The 18,085-nt window shown below is 42.3% G+C and overlaps 1 long non-coding RNA gene across 2 annotated transcripts in view; it reads right to left on the reverse strand.

The window, feature by feature from the left end:
* Positions 1-18,085, reverse strand: part of LOC105469082 (uncharacterized) — a 96,558-nt gene that overhangs the window by 53,709 nt on the left and 24,764 nt on the right. Inside the window, exons 2-5 of one of the 2 annotated variants that reach the window (XR_011615977.1) lie at positions 10,675-10,826; positions 7,134-7,190; positions 6,069-6,191; positions 668-925 (exon numbers count right to left, since the gene is read on the reverse strand). The exons of the other annotated variant lie outside the window; for it this stretch is intronic. This is a non-coding gene — a long non-coding RNA (uncharacterized lncRNA). The remainder of the gene's footprint in view (positions 1-667; positions 926-6,068; positions 6,192-7,133; positions 7,191-10,674; positions 10,827-18,085) is intronic. 2 annotated transcript variants of the gene reach the window in all.

Consider the following 18,085-nt stretch of genomic DNA (forward strand, 5'->3'; position numbering starts at 1 on the left):
CCTCAAACATTTTTTTTTCTTTTAATATTTTTAACTTGAAAAACTAAACATGTTCTATAGATCATTTTTGAAACTCCAAATGTTTAGAATGGCAAGCTTTTTTTAATTTTCATTCTGAAAGCACTAGACAGACTGGTAGAACCAGGGGAGGCAAAGGTGGATTATTTTTTAAGCCATTCAGTTATCCCCACTTCCTCCGATCCTTTCCCCTCCCCACACCATCCCCTGCTGTCATTTATCAAGACTGCCCCAATCCTGTGGAATTCCACTCATTCTTCATCAGGGCTTTGACCTCCTCCAATCAAACAAGCAAGGTACATTCTGGGAGAGCGCTAATGCCAGGGTATCGGGGGTGCAGAGGAGGAAACAATCGATGCTCCAGGACTTTCCCACGCTTAGTGGAATCAATTTTATCGGTGTTTGGACACTGGGTGTCAAGGCTGGTCAGATGGAAGCCAAAGGTTCTGTGGGGGAGGGGACTGACAGAGGCTGCTGCTGAGGCTTCAGTCATGGGACAGCTTCCTGGAAGGGACTCGTTCCCTCAAGTCCAGCTCATTCAGAGGGACATGAGGATCACCCTCCGCTAACGCAGATGCTGAGGGTCCCTCCCTCTCTCTAAGATGTGAAAACGACCCCAAGCAAAGTTCCCAATGTACCCTCTCTGTACCTCAGAAAGCCACAAGGAAATATGGATTGGTTCCAGAAAAAGGCAGGTACCACAGGCACTGGGCCCTGCCTTCATGAGTGCATCGAAACTGTTCATGCAGCTGCCTTCTCTCAATTATCCAAGAGCTGTTAGTCTTCATGGAGTCTTGTCCAAATCTTCTGCCTTTTCTCTTCCTTTGGCTGTTCCCTGGGATCGTGATGATTGTTGCTCTCATCCGAGGTGAGCAGAAGGTGAAATTCAAACCGGTCAGGCTGCTGCCTGATAGAATGTTCGGAAAGAGAAGGCAGGTGAAGCTGCTGCCTCAGTGGAGACCCTGACCTTCTACCTGCTGTCCCTCCCACTTCCTCAAGGGCACCAGTCTATGCTACACCTCTGGGCTGTGTCCACGTTGCTTCATCGTTCCATGGCCCTTTGTCCCCTGACTCTTGCCATCTACTGAACATCCCTCCTGATAACAGGACTCAGCTCATGCTCCTGGGTGAAGCTGTCCCTGACGTGCACTAGTAAGTTGCCTCTCCCTCAACTCTGTGCCCATTCTGCCAGAAATACAGTGACTATAATTTTCTGTTAATGTTTGAGCTCCCCTGAAGGCAGATTCATCTTTACCTGATTCATCTTCACGTTCCCTGGCCCCAGCACAATGGGTAGTATTTACTAGACATTCTATAATTATTCGATGAGCACATTAATCTGTAGATTTGCATAATCAAGGTTCTTTCTACTCCTTATAATTCCAGAAACTGGGGCCTTAAGTGGGTACAAATGTTTGTCTAAACCAATGCATTGATTTCTATACAAGAAAATGCTGGTGTGGTCCTTCAGATATTCTGCCAGATGCCTCCCCATCTAATCCCTGACCGTAGCCTCAGCCCAACTGCTCTGAAGCTTCTAGTACCTGCATGGCTGGACAAGGGACACTGGCATCACCACCCACAACCCTGCATGCTGCAATCTTCTTCCCACACCAACCCCACTCTCTCTGCCCCAAGCAAAAGGACTATGCAAACGAGAGAAGGCCTAGGATCTCAAGTCTCAGTGACTCACCTGCCAGCTCTAGGCATACATACATGACCAGTAGACTTCATACTAAATCATCCTCTTCATGATACCAAACATCCTTATGGATGACCGGTACATCCTCTGGTAATCCAAAAGTGTCCTACATACCTGTGTGATGTAGTAAGCTACTGTCTCCCAGCTCCCAAACCTCCAACACCTGCTCTGGGACACTAAAAGGGACTGCAAATCATGTTTTTCCTTTGCTAGTTGTTTCTAATAGATAGATTCTGGCAATAGGGGGCAGTAGAGGGAGACTGGAATCAGGAGACGGCAGAATGCATCTCCCCACTTTTTTACTTGCTGCTCCCACCAGTGCTACCTAGCAGCAATACTTCATCCTTACAGCAGTAGTTGGATACAGTCCCTATCTCCTAGAGTCAGCCTCAAAGTGCTTTCTCAGAGGTGCAAACTCTAGGAAGTCAGTATTGCTCCTTCCTCAGATGTTTGAATTCCAGCTCTATAAGATCCCTCCTTTAATCTCCTGACATGCCATCAGCAGCCATACAGGGCCTTCCCCTCAGAGATTGGACTTCAACTCCTCAAGGCCCTTCCTCTGATCCTTTAGGTTACAATAGACCTAATCTTTTCCCTTATTCCCCAGCCCTGGTGGGGGTAGCTTCCTTCTGCAGTTACCATCTCTGTGTTTTCTCATTGTTCCCATTTCGTTACTTCAGCCTTCCAAAAAGGCTGAAATATATATAACCAACTTCCTAAATTAAATCCCCTCTGTTGAAACACCTAATGTGCTTTCTGTATTCCTGCATGCACCTTAACTAACACAATATCCCAAAATTCTTTCTGGTTGTTACCTGCAGGAGAAATCTGAAAATCAACTCAACGTAATGCTTAGGAAACAACAGGTGCTGGAGAGGATTTGGAGAAGTAGGAACACTTTTACACTGTTGGTGGGACTGTAAACTAGTTGAATCATTGTGGAAGACAGTGTGGCGATTCCTCAAGGATCTAGAACTAGAAATACCATTTGACCCAGCCATCCCATTACTGGGTATATACCCAAAGGATTATAAATCATGCTGCTATAAAGACACGTGCACACGTATGTTTATTGCAGCACTATTCACAATAGCAAAGACTTGGAACCAACCCAAATGTCCAACAGTGACAGACTGGATTAAGAAAATGTGGCACATATACACCATGGAATACTATGCAGCCATAAAAAAGGATGAGTTCATGTCCTTTGTAGGGACACGAATGAAGTTGGAAACCATCATTCTGAGCAAACTATCACAAGGACAGAAAACCAAACACCGCATGTTCTCACTCATAGGTGGGAATTGAACAGTGAGATCACTTGGACACAGGATGGGGAACATCACACACTGGGACCTGTCATGGGGTGGGGGGAAGGGGGGAGGGATAGCACTGGGAGATATACCTAATGTAAATGACAAGTTAATGGGTGCAGCACACCAACATGGCACATGTATACATACGTGACAAACCTGCACGTTGTGCCCATGTACCCTAGAACTTAAAGTATAATAAAAAATAATAATAATAATAAACAGAATGGCAGCAGAGTTTAATTCACATATTTCACTATGGTTTTGACACTAGTGAAATACTAGTATCAAGTATACGTTGGACAAGTATCAAAGTATACTTGTCCAAAGTTATTTGGACAAGCCTAAAACCTCCTTGAGTTTCTAGTATTGAAACCATAGTGGGAACAGATAACCGCAGCTTCTTGCTGTGTCTTAAAAATGCAGCAAAAAGACAGTCCATGTAAAAGAGCTTTAAGGTCTATGTTAGAAAAGCACCATCAGCAATACATAACTACTTTGACTAACAACAGGCTGCAAAGACACTCCCTAGTTTTGGCCTCAGTAGGCTCTGCAATACAGTGCTTTCACCGATGCCAACCACACAGGAAATATTTCAGAGCTGCTGCTTTGTGAAAGGTTCACACCTTGATGGGAAGAGGTTTAAATCTCCCATTTCCTGTATTGATAAGAGCATGATCACCTATTTTCAAAATAAGGTTCATTCTCAATGTTGCAATACCAGGTAGGCCATCCTCTCTGCTGGGAGAAGTACTTGTTGGAGGGTGTCAGTTTTGAGAAAAGGATGAGAAGCAGAGGGGAGGGAAACAGTGGAGTAAGGATAGGAAGAATTTTTTTTTTTCATGTTTGGAGCTATGCCAAGGTGTTAAATTCCCATTAAGAATGGCTAGATCTGGAAGAAACTTGATGGATTAGTGGAAAGTGGAGGTGGGGGGAGAAGGCGGCACAATCAGTTGCTGAAATTGGCCCCAGACAGGTTTCCTCATTGTTCTGCCAATTGGTTTTGCAATAAATTGGAGGAAATTTGGCAAGATATTCAACCAGGGCATGGACAGTGTACTGGGACCAAAATAAACAACAGTGAATAACTTGGCAATTTTTCATGGGATATTTCAGAAGTGAGTTATGAGACACCACGTTGTGAGTTATTTCTTATAAGTTTACATAGTGAGAATTAAAATAAGGCGATAGATGACAAGTTTTGCTCTTAAAATTTGGGAGGCAAATACCAAATACAAAATCCATTTATGAAACATACAATGACCTGGATAAGAAAAACAGAATAAGGTCAGATATCTGAGATGACAGAGCATAGAGTCAACATATTGAACTCAAAGAATTTACCCCAGAAACTCCACATACAGAAACTACCCAGAATATCTAGTAACTGAGGATATTTTTTTCTAGAAAAAGATATTCCTGATATGCAGCCATTGTTATGTTTTCTGGAATGAGTATCTATGAATTAACAGAGATTTTTAATAATTTGTTTACTGTGAACTCTTTTGGAAATTTGGTGAAGTCTATGGACTTCTTTTTAGAATTACATGTGTAAATGCATAACTTGAAACACACCAAATTACAAAATAAATTATATGGCAATGCAGTTGCGATCTAAAAATATTTAGGAAATAAAATTGTGAAACATAACATGTATGCTTCCTTATTAATGCATCCAATAACAAGAGCTGAAGGTGGGTCTACTAACTACCATAATTTTGAAGCAGTGAGGAGCATAGACGATATCTTGAGATTTTTACAACACTACAATGTGATATAAAAAATCTATGATTTTTGTTGGTGATAAAGCCTTAGTTATGACCAATACTATTGTGTCTTGTCACATACACTTGTAAGGGAAAAAAATACTACATTTCAAATAGAGGTTAGAAAAAATAAAGGTAATGTTTTCTTATCCTAACTTAAGGATTCCAAGAATTCTATTCATAGATCTTGTTTGTAGGGACCTATGGACACTGAGCTAAGGATTCATGGACAACTCTTAGACCTAAATATTCACATGATTTTTAAATACTCTTTGTTTTCTATTTTCCCAAAAGATTTACTCTATTCATTCCAAACAAATGGTTTCCTTCTAACGTAAAACAGGTAAGACCACACCCTTATTAAAGGGTGTGAAAAATGTTAGGCTATCTTACAGAACAAAATTTAAAAGTCTCTTAAACTTAATGCTTATTATTAAGTGAAAGAAAATCTGAAATGCTATATGCTATATGAATCCAACTATATGACATCCTGAAAAAAAGCAAAACATTGGAGACAATAAATAAATGAGTGGTTGCCAGAAGTTGGGGGGAGGGAGGGATGGATAGGTGAAGCAGGGGGATTTTTAGGGCAGTGAAACCACTCTGTATGGTATTATAATGGTGGATACGTGTCATTATACATTGGTGCAAACCCATAGAATATATAACACCCAGAGTGAACCCTAATGGAAACTATGGGCTCTGGGTGATAATGATGTGTCAATGTAGGCCCATTGGTTGCAAGGAATGTACCACTCTATGGGGTGTGTTAATAGTGGAGGAGGCTGTGCATGTGTGTGGGGGCAGGGGGCTACAAGAGTTACAAAAAGTGTAATAACTCTGTACCTTTTGCTCGATTTTGCTGTGAACCTAAAACTGCTCTTAAAAAAGAAAAATACAGCCTAATTGTTTTTCTTTAAAAAGAGAACAATTAAAAAGAAAAGCAAAGTCTCCTCTTCCCACATTCTCCAATTTCCATAAGGAAGGGAGAACAGCACCCTCATGGGCTAAGCACGACTGCAGCCATGTGCCCGAGAGGGAGGTGGGATGTAATCGGTAGAAAATTGGAGGGCGTTGATTCCGCCATGTCCTCCCCATTAGATCTGCGTCTATCAGAAACTTTTTATGTCTTGTTCCTAGTCAACAGGGGGTTTGTTCACATAGCTCCTACCCCTATTTTGTTCTCACTTTACAGAAATGTTCCACCCCAAAGCAGCAATGGTACCTGAACCATCTCAGTCCCTGGTGGACACTATTTTTCATACACACCTTGAGGAATGTCCTGGAGGAATCGCTTGGCCATCAGCAGACTAGAAATGCTCATGGTAACTTGTGGATTTCTCCTTTAGCTCCTTTGGGGGATGTTACGGATATCATGCCTCCATGGCCAGACTGTTAGGGAAGTTTAAAATCAGAGGTGGTTACCAGGGAGTGGGTACCTGGAGCAACCTAGAAGCAGGGGGCTCAGACCTGTCACACACAGTCAGGAACTCCATCAGCAGCTGATGTTGGCAAGGCCCTGAGACCTTTCCAAAATACCAAAAAGCAAATTCATCTCTTCCAAATGAGCTTCCGTAAACTCGGTTATTAGAGCCTGACCAGTTCAGATGGCTGGGTTCAGGGAAATGAAAACCATTTTTCTTGTGACCAACTCAGAGTTTCCAGTCTAACAACCACAGCAAGTGGCTTGATCTCTTTTCTACTCAAGTTCACAAAAAGGCAACAGGTCCTCAGAGGGTTGAGCATGTCTGCATTTTCGTAAGAGGAGATAAAACAGAGGTAATGTGCAGTAATGAAAATCCTTTGGGGGCACTGGGAACTCAGATCACTTAATTTCTATGTGCAGGTCCTGACTTCTCTGCACTTTGACTTTTCTATCTGTAAAACACACCTAGCAAACTTGACTTCTAAGCGTGTGATGTGATGTGGCTAAAGAAGTCCCAACACAGCTGGGAACTGTTCATCCCTTGAGATTATTCACTCACGTTGCTCCCTGTGTCTCTTACTTTCCTTCTCTACACATCTATGCATTGCCAACTTAGCATACTTGCAAACAGCTATAAAAACTGAATCTGGGTCTCTCAGGTCCTTCCACAACTTTTTAGATATAGAAATACTGAAACAACCAATGTCTGGAAACTAATATATCAACCTCAAGAATGGATTGAAGAGTGTGTGTGTGTGTGTGTGTGTTCATGCATATATGCACGTTTTCCAAATCACTTTATTTCTTGACAATGGCTACAAGAGTTACCAAAAGTATAATCACTTCTTTTTTGGTTAATTACATTATGCCTTACTAAAGACAAAAAAAATCTGAAGACTAAATCTTACCCATATTTGTTTTTTTCTCAATCAATGTCACCAAGTGTATCAATGGATTGTTTTTGGCTGCAAGACACAAAACACCCAGTTAAAAGGGGTTTACAGAGTAAGGACACACCAGTAAGTGAGGAAGCAGGTGGCTTCAGGAAGGGTTAATTCAGCAGCTCAATAATTGGTCTCTCTCAGAGTCTCCTGGCTTTCCCTGATGGTTGCAATTTGTCTGTCTCAGCATTAGGCATTACTTCTTACATAGCTAGTCAAGGCAAAAAGGAAAGGCCAATTTTGATGAACTGTTTTATGCAATATTTTCCAAGAGCGCCCAGCAAATTCCTACTGTCTTTCTCGTATGCCAAGTCTAGGATGCCCACCTCTAAGCCAATCGCTGGCCAAGGGATGTTCAAGAGTGTTATGATTGGCTCAGGTCAATCAAGTTCCCTCCCTTAGGATCCTCCTGGTCCACCTGCCTTGACACATTGCTGTTTAAACCTCGACCCAATCAAGGTTCTGCTAGGAAGGGAATAGCAGGGACTGGACACCGGGTAGATAATCAATAGTTGCCTAGTTACAATACTTTCTTCATTGCTTAAATATGTCTGTTTGAACACAAACTGTACAAACATTCTTAACTGAATAACAGATTACACAGTTGTCTGCAATTGGAACAGAAATCTACTGTCTACATGACAGAGGTCTGGAAGTCCTTTTCATAAATTAAATTCAAAGCAAATTTTCTGGTTTCCAACTTTTAAAAAACTTTATCTAGGCTATTAAAATCCTAACATTCTTACAAAGCTAATCTTTCCTCCAAGGGTCTCTCTTTTTTAGTGGTTGTAAGACTGAACTGCCAATCAAAGATCTAAATATATATCAATAAGTATTAATAACTAAAGCTGATCATCTTTCATCACTTCTATCAGACAAAAGAAATCAAATAAATCAAACATTGCTGAGATTGGAATGAAGCTCACAATGAAGTGGTGTGTGTGCACGTGTGTGTGTGTGTGTGTGTGTGTGTGGTATTAGTCATCAACTACCCATGCTGACCTGTTTGCAATATGGCTTGTTGATATGATTATTTGAATAAAGCTATACATTTCAAGTCCACTTAGGAAACCAATCAGCAATAGCCCTGAATTCAGTAATAGCTTAGGTATTTTCACAAGGACCAGGCCAAATGTGTAGTCAGCCACGTTTAGCTTTACGCTGACATTGGAATCAATGTCCGAAAAGGGGAAAGCAAAGATAGTCAGAGAAAACAACTCCAGAGTCAAAGGAGGTTTCATGCCAGCTGAAAACACACTTGTAAAGAAAATGAATGTCTGTTTTTCTGCTCTTTTAACCCCTTACAGAACTCTCTCAATCAGCATCCTCCGCTCTCCAGCCCGCAATGTTTTCATCTTGCCTCCCAGTGAGCTAGGGCTTCTCTCCTAAATGGGCAACTAGCATCGCAACCTTCCTCCTCCCCTCCCCACCAAAGCTTACCTATCCTGTGTCCTGTTCCAAGATGACCCTGCTTGAAGTGATGGAAGTGAATCCTAAAGATGAAATTAAATGTCACTGTGCTCATGGGCAGTAACGGTTTGGGAACAAGACTTGCAATGGAGCAATGCTTACAGGTCATGCCCAAAAGGAGTAATTCCTCCTGCAGATCGCAGGCATCTCAGAGAGGGAGGTAGGTAGAGAGCTCTACTGGGGACAGGAGAGGTGTCTCCCAGATCAGACCAAGGTGGTGGCCTTCAGTTCCATTTAGGTTTCTGGACAGCTCTGATGACAAGGACAGAGGTTAGGTCACATGGAGGTCTGGAGCCCAAGTCTCTCCACTTTCAACATGCACAGGTCACAGACACAGCCCTCAGAACCTCTACAGCAAAAGGCTGAGTCCAGCCCAGACTCCGCCAATTCCCTCTTCCCTCGCAGGCCAAATAAGAACTAATTTTAAACCACCACAACCCAGCTTGGGGAAAAGGCCCAGGAAAGCTCTGCAACGGAATAGACAAAACTGTGCACTCCACCCAAGCTGTTTACCTGTCCACGGAGCCTTTCAGGGACTAAACACTGGTCTGGGGTTTGGGACGTCGTCCATTCTACCCTGAAATTCCCTTTTCAGGTTAGGATTAGGAAATCCATCCCCACACAGGTCCCCACCTAGCCAGAAGCTCCTGCCTTTGTCCTCTTTTTGGTTTTCATTAAGAATTCAAGTCTGGATTCCTCTAACAGAAGAGCTGAAGAAAGGGTCCTGCTAAAATTTGTCTATACTGTATACACGCTTAAGCTAGAAACTTCTGAATCAGTCAGAGTTCTCCAGAGAAAGACAACCAAGAGCAGATTTTATATATATCATATATATATTATATATACATAATTCATATCATTAAGAAAAAACAATAATTTATAATTTGCTATATAACATAATATGGAATATATAACAATATGGAATATACACATTATGTTATATAGCAAATTATAAATTATTATAAATACATGTATTTATTATGATACATATCAAATTATAAATTATTATAATTTAAGTATTATACATAAATTTACATGTATTTATAATTTATAATTGGACATATAATATAGAATACAATATATAATGTAATATAAATTTTATTAGAAATAGCATATAATTATTATATTATATAAAGGTAACATAATTGTGTGATATAATATAGTTTATATAAAATAATACAATAACTTATAATATAAAATACAAATATTTATTAGCTTATTTACTTTCAGGAATTAGCTCATGCAGTTGTCAGGGCTAGAAAGTCTAAAAATCACAGGGCAGGCTGGCAGGCTGGAAATTCTCATGTGAGTTGAGGCTGCAGTCTTAAGGCAGAATTCCTTCTCCTAGTTTTTGGTCCCAAGGCCTTCCAATTGATTGGATGAGGACCACCCACATTATCCACGGTAATCCTCTTTACTTAAAGTCAACAGGTTGTAAATGTTAACATCCACAAAATACCTCCTTAGCAACACTTAGATTATTGTTTGATTAAATGACTGGATAGTGCAGCCTGTCCAAATGGACACATCAACTTAACCATCACAGCTTCCAATGGCTTTGCTGGTATCTGAATCTCTATGAAATTCTTGTATGATAGAAGCTTTGGGGTTATTCAAACCTCTTAGGCTATATAAAGCCACAGACTTAGTGGATCTGGGATACACGGTGTAACTCCACCCCAGGTCAGGCAGTGCCACCCCAGAAACAGAGCTCTCAGTACTCAAATAAAGTAAAGTCTTCTTTCCCTCCTTTCTTCCCATCTACCTCCCTACAACTGTTACAAACGTCTACACTGGGCACAGCCCTGAGTTCCCAAGTTAGCAGCTGGGGAGAGGGGGTGGTAATAGGGAGGGGAGGACACAGTTGAGATGCCGAGTGTTTCCAGCTAGCAACTAATCAGGGTAAAGCAGGAAGAGAAGTTTTGAGTTGCAAAACGTGTTTTTGCCAAAACTAAAAATTTGGCCCTGAAATGTTAAAATGTTACCTCTGGCCAAAGATGCCCTGGAAACATCTACCTTTACTCACACTCGCACTTACCCTGATGACATTTTGATGCAAACTTTCTCTGACTCTCAGACTAGAAGAGGCCGAAGGATGCTACCCAAATCAGTCCCTGTCTTCAAGCAAAAGTGCTCACTGCATTTCAGATCTTCTCAGAGGAAAAGTCCAGCCTCACCTAAGACACTCACCTGCACAGTAAATGACACGTGACATTGTCATGGCAGCTTTCGTCCTGACCCAGCCTTACATAGGACTGACAAATCCACTGCGTGCTCACTATTGGGTCATGCGACATTTGGAATCGGACACCTGAGAACACTGCCCTACAGAAAGGCTAATGGAAACAGAGGCTGCAGCCATGGCCCAGGAAGGATGGTCTTTCGCACACCTGGGGCAGCCTCTGCCAGAACTTCTTCCTCCAAGGAAATCAACACAAATGAAAACTGGCTGATGCTCTGGTCCACCAGAGGCTGAAGAAGAAAACCGCAAAATGGAGACTGCCCAATTCTAATTTAATTCAGAAGAACAAACAGAGCATCACTCAGCAGACTTCAAATCCCCAGTCAGAAGATTTTGTCCGTGAAGTAAATTGTTTCATGGGCCATCTACCCCACCTACTCCTTCTTGCCACAGCAAGGAGGTGAAAATAGCTCTTGAAGCCATGGTGAGTGACATTCTCGTGACTACATTGTTGTCAGTGTTGATCTTGTACTTTTTAAAAATGTCAAGTCAAATACACAATAGGAAAAATTTATTTATAAAGTAGCTACAGTACTGCTATGTGAGGCTCGCATTCTCTCTCTCTGCTCGTGTCACTCAAGACCCTGCTCAAATGCCGCTTCCTCAGAGAAGCCTTTCCTGGCCACCCAACACTCACTTTCCCTCGAGATCTGCTTTATTTTCTTTGTGACATCAAACTGTATGTTTGTTTGTTTCCTTACGATGTGTCCCCACGACTGGAATGTAACCTCTATGCAGATAGGGGCATTAATTTAATCACAGCTGTGTTCTCAGCATTTAGAACAATATCTAGTACATAGGAGGGGCCCGGTAAATATTTGTTAAATGAATGTATCAATGGATGGGTCCAAGAATCAGTCATTTAAAAGACCCCGATGAAAATGAGCCGCCCTGGGGTTTGATATTTGAAGTTTCTCTTATTGGAGAGCTAGTCTGAAAATTCTTGACCACAGTTTCAAATCCCAAGTGTTATGATCACACTGGTGTCAGGGAAGCTCTGACTTGGCTGGTCAGCAAACCAGCTGTGGAATTTTTCTACTTGTCACACGGACAAAAATGTCCTTGAAGAGGTATCTAGTGGAAAGTTTGAGATCAAGTGCTGAAAATCAGATGGCCCAGGTCCCAGTCCTGGATCTGGCACTTCCTAGATGAGTCTTGAAATACTGATTCAACATTCCAGTGTTTTAGTTTTCTTGTCTATGAAACAGGGATGATACCCATTGTATCTACTTCACAGGGTTTCATGTAAGGAAAAATAAGCAAATACATGTAAGTCACATTTACTGGTACTTAAGGGAGAGCTCAATAAAGTGCTAGTTATTGTTAATATTATAATTTTGAAAAACTAATGGAAACATATTATTTAATCTAGGACTAGTGCTTGGGCAAGGCAAGTGAAGCACCTAGAAGGCAAAATGTTAAGGGGTAGCTCACTCTCAGGTGCTGACCGTGCCCCTGTATGACTCTGAGAATCATTACATTTTGAGTGCTAGGTACACCACACACCTCACCCCAGCCCCAGCTCTGCAAGGAAAAGACAAGCTAGAAATAAAACAGTGTGGTACAAAAAATGTTCAATGCAATTGGTCTCGTGGTTTAACGATGTTTACAGAAAACACCTGACTCTGGTGAAATATAATTCACAAGAAGAGCCAGAGCTCATACAACCGCAGGACCACAGTCGTATTTTGGTGAATGTATTCCTAGAGGTCTCTAGATAAAATCCTTTCTGATAATGAGAACAGTGGTTCTCAGGGCCAACCTTCAGACTTGCTTGAGGCTCCTAAGGCTTCCACCCAATATGTCTGTAGGCAGGTCCACACACACATTATGCAAAGAGAGATTTTTGAGATGCACCCATAAAGACAAAATTTTATCATTAGGAAAAAAAGTGCATTTGTAAATGTCATAACAATAAAATTATGCTCCAAGACTTTGGACAAGATCAAAGTAGTATGAGGAAGGGGCTACAGGAAGAACCTCAAAATCATCAGATGCCCAACTTGTCCAAACACAATATAAGGAAAATGACTAGTATGGTTTATTCCTATATATCATTGTATTAGTCTCTTTCCACGCTGCTGATAAAGACATACCCGAGACCGAGCAATTTACAAAAGAAAGAGCTTTAATTGGACTTATAGTTTCACGTGGCTGGGGAAGCTTCACAATCATGGCAGAAGGCAGGGAGGAGCAAATCACATCTTACATGGATGACAGCAGGCAAAGAGAGAGAGCTTGTGCAGGAAAACTCCCCTTTTATTAACCATCAGATCTTGTGAGACTTAGTCACTATCATGAGAACAGCATGGGAAAGACCTGCCCCCATGATTCAATTACCTCCCACTCAGTCCCTCCCACAACACGTGGGAATTCAAGATGAGATTTGGGTGGGGACACAGCCAAACCATATCAATCATGATGTAGTTCCTGCCATGTCGTGTGGATAAACCAACCCTGCTCTCTCTAACCACACAGCTGATTGCTTTATGGAATGGCTGAGAATTCACAGAACCAGATACAAAGAAGGCTATTTCTGGGATATGCTATCCTAAATTTTGCCCCACCAAGATTGTCCGTGTAGAATGGTGGCCAATAAGCCCAATTTCCTCTCTTTCGGGAAATATGAATATTAAGCAAACCAAGACAAGATTGATCTCTAAAGTCCATTTCTCTATGAAGGTTGCTATGCCTCACAGTCCTGGGGCTACTAGGATCCAGAGAGATAGCATCCCTTTCTCCCCCTCAGCATGTACCAATCTTGCAATAAATCCCCATTACAGAAAGTAAACTGAGTGGAGGTCCTCTTTGCAGAGCCTGACATAAGGTTTCATATTTATCCATAATCTCCAAATGTACTAATAAATTTTGGTAATAATACAATTATCAAACTAAAAAGAGAAAATGAAAAAAAAAAAAAAAGGCGAGGACCAGGCATAGTGGCTCACTCCTGTAATCCCAGCACTTTGGGAAGCTGAGGCGGGAGGATTGCTTGAGCCCAGGACCAGTCTGGGCAGCCTGCTAAGACACTGTCTCATAAAAAAAAATACAGAAATTAGCCAGGTGTGGTGGTGAGTGCCTGTAGTCCCAGCTACTTGGGAGGCTGAGGTGGGAGGATCACTTGAGCCTGAGAGGTTGAGGCAGCAGTGAGTTATGATTGCACCACTGCACTCCTTCACACTGTTAAAAACAAACAAAAAAAAGGCTAAAATGCCAAGAACAAAGTGTCTGTCTCATCATGTTCTTCCGGCATAGATTACTGATTTTTACAGAGTTAATGAAAATATCCACGTGATATTCATGGTGCCTCCACATTTTAAATTATTTCTCCACTGTGCTTGTAAGAAAACTGAAGCTTGGATCTATAGTTTGTTATTATAATCAATATTTTAGTGACCAACTTCCAAATATGCCATTTTGGCTGCTGAACCATTTAACTAAGTCAAAGGCGACACAACACATTCGGCCATCTTTATTTCTTCTCTTTCTCTCTTTGGCCAAAAGGTGGTAGTAGCTAATCAAATGATAGACTGCCTTTCAAAAATGGAGGTCAAAATGCTCACATCCAGGTTCCAGATGTCCTGGTGAAACAGCTGGGAGTGGAATTTGACTCCCATGGAAAGAGTTTAAGCCATGATTTAGTCATTGACCTCCAATGTTTGCTCTGACTTCTTACAGGGGAGTTCGAAGTGGAACTGTGAAGTTTCCCAAGCTCCATGCAGGTCACTGAAGTCCACCCTGCAAACAGCAGTCCTTCACCTTCTCAAGACCTGTCACCTATGAGGCAGCAAGGAAGGAATTTCTTGTCTCTGCTTCCTGGCACAGTCATTACCTGTGATCTTCTATCCCGATTGGTTGACCCTAGCAACTGAGTCCCATGAAATATGTATTTAGTGGACTGAATGAATTGGACAATTGAATCAGAAAAAGCAACAAGAACTCCCAAGGTTAAAACAAGTCCAGGACTACACTCCTCTCTTCCTGCCTCTCCACATTGAACTGCAGTTTCCAGAGAGGACTGAGCAGAGACGCTGGTGTCTGACTTGAGGGAAGAGCAATGTCAAGGACAGAGGTCGGCAGATTTTTTTAAATTTCTATTCACCTGTCACTGTCTAGCCTGCCATTGCAACGGGCGAAGACAACATTGAGGGATTCAGTGCTAGTAGGATACAAACAACATTTCTATTTTGTTATTAAGTAAAGAAAGACTACTCTTTATCAACCTTCTCCTTCCTGGTGTGCAGAATGACTTACAGCTAAGGTAAATGGTCGCTCAGGAACTCATAGCACTGCCCACTTCCAGGTAGCTTCAGCTGAGCATTCAGCAGAACACAGCATAAGGGCTAACAGTGAGCAGAAAGCCCCCAAACTCAGCCCCTGTCTTTTTAGTATCTCATAGAGAAAAATTAATGCAGGAAGCATACCTCTGGACTGAAAGTGGGGAAAGCACACACTCTTCTCAGGTTAGGGCCAGGCTGCAGCAACAGCTATGGTTGGCTGGACTCCTCGACACCGAAGAAGAAAATGCCATATGCTTTCAAGGAGCCTTCCAGAGTACTGAACTAGGACATAAAAATATTCAACTGCTCTTGCCATTTGAATGGGGAAATATATGGTCCTAGGTCTGCAGCAAGAGAAATGGTGCGTTCCACCCAGCATTCTCATTCTAAAATGCAAATTGGATCATGTCTGTCTTCAGCTTCATGGTTTTCATGGGTTTTGGATGAACTGCAAAGTCTTTAACATTGCAGAGAAGGCTTTTTCTGGTCTGGCCCTGGCCTCTTTCCTCAGGTTTATCTCTCACTCCATCCCATACCTGCACTGGCCTTCTGTTTTCCAACTATCTTATTGACCTGCCTTTCCCAGAATCCACAATGTTTTCTCTTATACCTGGATTTTACACACGCTATTCCCTCTACCTGGAACATATTTTCCCCACCCATCCATTCTCTGGCTAACTTTTACTGGACTAAAAAGCATATGACAGAAAACACACAGTACCAGCCGTCAGCTGACAGTTTTTGCATTATATTAATATTTTCTTTCTCTGAAGCTCCAGAGACCAAAACTGTACAAAACAACAAATCAAGCAATCCCACATGGTAAATAATTTTTCACCAATAAATGTTAAATATAGTTCATATATGCTTATACAAGTCTTCTAGGAAGACAGATATTAATGATGCAAATTTTAATGTTCATTTCTTTAAAAAAATCCATGTATAATATTAGCAGATTATTCCTTTTGGAGTCAGATACATGTGGCTTTGAGTATCAGCGCTGCCACTTACTAGCAGTATGATGCTCGCAAATTATCAACCCCTTTGTGCCTCAACCTTCTCATCTGCAAAGTGGAAATCACCCCGGCACCCGCCTGATGGATTTCTTGTGAGGATCAAATGAGATGATAAGAATGAAGTGCCTTGTGCTATTTGCCAGGCATGCAGTGTACTCAGTCACCTCAGTGAATGATCACTGTTGCCATCTTCACTGTTGTCATCGTCATCATCAATATGTATCAACAGCCCTGCTGTGTCTTTCTATGGTGGCTCCTGGTGCCTTAAAACTTGATATGCTGATTCCATTCTGCAGCTACCAAAGCCTTTTGGGGGTTAACCTAACCTTGATCACTCCTGAAGAGCATCCAACCACCACCTTCACCTTGGGCAACAGGAAACTACAGGGCTCTTCTCAGGTGGTTAGTCCCAGGAGGGGGAACTTACTACGACATACCAGGGGTCCTAATCAACAGAATAATTAAACAGGGAGGCAGCCCTCTTCTGCAATCCCCGACATCTAAACAGTCTGTCGCCCCTTTCTAAGCCTATTCACATTTGTATGCCCAACTTGAGGGAACCAGGGCAGCTATTACTCTTCTCATCATTTTAAAATGAGGAAACTGAGGCACTTAAAGACAAGCTGCCCAAGCTCACACAAGTGAACTGTTCAGCTTTTTCTTCAGATTACCCCATCCCATGCCCACTGTGCACACACCCTGAGCAGCAGCCCCTAACCTCAATATCCTCTACCCTTCCCAGAGGCGCCACCAGCTCCTTTACACAGTTTAGTTTTCCCTTCTCCCAACAATGGCCGTCTGTAAGAGGCCCTAGGCGCCTGGAATTTGAAATTGTTTTTCTTCCCTCCCTTCCTGAGGACCAGATTGTTCCTAAGCTCCAGGCTGCCTGGCCAGTGCAGGCCTGACTTGCTGGCACCTAGGGTTGCATTGAGGATATGGATTTGTTTTTGCAGGACTGCTCATGAGCGATGGAGTGCTGGCGTTGGCTTCCTTGTGAAAGGCACATGGCAACTAGGCATGTATTTGCAGGGAAGGAAACTTCAAGAATAAACAGAAAATACACACACTCCACATCCTGCCAGCCAAGCCCCAGCCTCCCCAGTTCTGACAGGTGATCCATTCTGACTTCCTTACCGAGACACACACCCAAACCAACTGCAAGCCTTGAAGCATGGCGGGTGGGAAGGAGCACAAACCCAGATTCTAGGGGTATGGGCTTGAAAAAATGAAACAAGGTCCACATCTGAAACCCAGGGAAAGCAATGCCTACCTCTTAGGGTTATTGCGAGAATTGGAATTCAAGCTTATATCATGCCCATCCCAGGCCTGGAGAGTGGGTGCCAGGGCATGCTAGCCTTGTCAGCATTCTTTTGGCTCCTCCAACATACCAAAGTCTTCCCTACCTCAAGGCCTTTGAATGTGCTCTTTTCTCTGCCTAGGATGCCCTCTCCCATCCCTTCTCCTCTCACTCTCTCCTTGTGAATGACACCCCTCATCCTCCAGGTTCCAGCTTAAACGTCATCTTCTCTAGGAGCCTTTTCCCAGCTACCCCAGATGCCAGAGAGAACCCCCATCCTACCCCACCCCAATAATTGCTCTCTATATAGTTTGATTTGTTTGAATATTCCTCACAATTTCTAATAATTTTTATTTGCTCTGTCTTCCTGTCCAAATTTTAAGCTCCTTGAGGGCTGCTCTCTGCTGTGGCAGAATTTGTGCCTAGAATTTGATAGGGGATCAATCAAAATCTGTTTAATTAATAAATACATGCCATTACTTTGTGCAGGCTTAATTAGTTCAAGGGAGAGATCAATAACAGCCACTAGAACCCAGAATCCCTGACCCTGTGGGCAATTTTATCTCCAGCTGAGGTCAGATGAAGAATAAATGGCAGTGGCAGAAAGAGGCATA

This window comes from Macaca nemestrina, chromosome 17 (genome assembly GCF_043159975.1).
Source record: "Macaca nemestrina isolate mMacNem1 chromosome 17, mMacNem.hap1, whole genome shotgun sequence".
Taxonomy (NCBI): domain Eukaryota; kingdom Metazoa; phylum Chordata; class Mammalia; order Primates; family Cercopithecidae; genus Macaca; species Macaca nemestrina.